This window comes from Penaeus monodon, chromosome 29, assembly GCF_015228065.2.
Source record: "Penaeus monodon isolate SGIC_2016 chromosome 29, NSTDA_Pmon_1, whole genome shotgun sequence".
Classification (NCBI taxonomy): Eukaryota; Metazoa; Arthropoda; class Malacostraca; order Decapoda; family Penaeidae; genus Penaeus; species Penaeus monodon.
In genome coordinates this window covers 34,357,146-34,357,624 of record NC_051414.1, presented here as the reverse complement: position 1 = coordinate 34,357,624, position 479 = coordinate 34,357,146, and positions in this window count along the sequence as shown.

The following is a 479-nucleotide window of genomic DNA, read 5'->3' as shown; positions in this document are numbered from 1 at the left end:
AGCATACGCATTCCTTTACAAGTGTAGAAATTATGAAAAATGAATGAAATTTTTAAAAAATCTTTTGACACATTTATCTAAGCACTTTTTTATTACATATTAATAAGGTTTTGTGTCATCGACTCCAAAGAGGCATTTAGATATCATCTGTAACATTATCATTTTATCATCATTTTCGTTGTTGTTATTTACATGATATAACAATAAAGACATCAAAATGCTAATGGGAAACACTAATATACAAAAAAAAAAATGGAAGAAGAAAATACGAATGAGAAAAGAGGAAGAAAAAGGAATTTATAAAATGCAACCAAAAGTAGACACGAAAAGTACTTTGAGAAAGACTGTGCTCATGAGACCCTCCCTCACGAAGCTCTTGAGCTCTCGGGCCGCTTATTAAGAACGGCGAAGATGTTAAAATGACATTTTTTTATATTTTTAAGGAGCTTCCATATTTATGAAGTTAAGTGTCATTCTTG